This window comes from Chrysochloris asiatica, unplaced genomic scaffold, assembly GCF_000296735.1.
Source record: "Chrysochloris asiatica unplaced genomic scaffold, ChrAsi1.0 scaffold00080, whole genome shotgun sequence".
Taxonomy (NCBI): Eukaryota; Metazoa; Chordata; class Mammalia; order Afrosoricida; family Chrysochloridae; genus Chrysochloris; species Chrysochloris asiatica.
In genome coordinates, this window is record NW_006408598.1 from 8,994,268 (window position 1) to 8,995,495 (window position 1,228).

Genomic DNA, 1,228 nt, shown 5'->3' on the forward strand with positions numbered 1-1,228 from the left:
AGTTGTTTTCTATAAAAGCAACAAGATTTTAAAAAACCCTTTGGTTTATTGCCAGTAATTTCATGGGTTTATCATGTAACTGATATCTATAGTATGTTTTACATTTGACTGTTTTCTTTAGATATTTCTGTGACTATCCATGAAATACAATAATATTTCGTATTTTTTGAGGGCTTACTTCTTTACTTAATTTACATGTATCATCTCATTTAATTTTCACAATTATCCTATATGGTAATTTTTTATATATATATATAAATGAGGAGATTGGACTAACTAAATTACCCAATATCACAGAAGTACTAAGTACTCCATCTCTGGCATCATTCCCTCTCTGGGTAGGGTCCTGCACTCCGCTCTTCTCCCTTAATGGTCCCAGGGACCTCCGCTCCTAGACTGAAAAGTTAATCACTCTCCTCCTTTGCTACAAAAAAATCTACCTTTGCATTTCCAACCCACACAATCCAGGCTGAGATTTCAATCTTCTTTTAAATCTACATCAGTGTTTCACAAAGTGTGCTTCTTAGAAAATGAATTACACAGAATGTGGTTATGATAGTAACTCAGTGTAAAGCGTAAAACTCCCCCATAGGGTTTCCTTGGCTGCCATCTTTACAGAATGAATAGCCAAGTCTTTTCTCTAGTGGAGTGACAGGTGGATACAAATTGCCGGCTGTTTTATTAGCAGCCAAGTGCAATGCTGTAGTACCATGCACTGGACTGTAAGGTCAGTTTGAATCGCAAGCTCGTTAGTTCAAACCCACCAGCTGCTCCTCAGAACCCCTATACAAGGTCACTATGAGTTGGAACCGACTCGATCGCACTTAACAACAACAACAACTGCTTAACCATTGTGTCACCAGGAACCCTTCACAGAATATTGTTGTTAGTTGCCATCGAGAGTCGGTTCCGATCCATAGGGATCCTATGCACAGCAGAACATTCCGTAACTACATTAGTTCTTCTTTGGTTTTCCTTTGTAGTTGTCATTGTTTACAAATGACTGTGTCAGGTTCCCCGTTTTCAGTGTTGTTGTTAGGAGCCGTTGGGTTGGCCCCAACTCATAGTGACCTTGTGCACAACAGGACGCAACACTGACCAGTCCTGTACCATCCTCACCATGGCTGCTGCCACTGGACCAATTCACCTCGTTGGGAGTGGTCCTCTTTTTCACGGATCTTCCATTTTCCCAAGCATGATGTCCTTTTCCAGAAATTGGTCCCTCCTG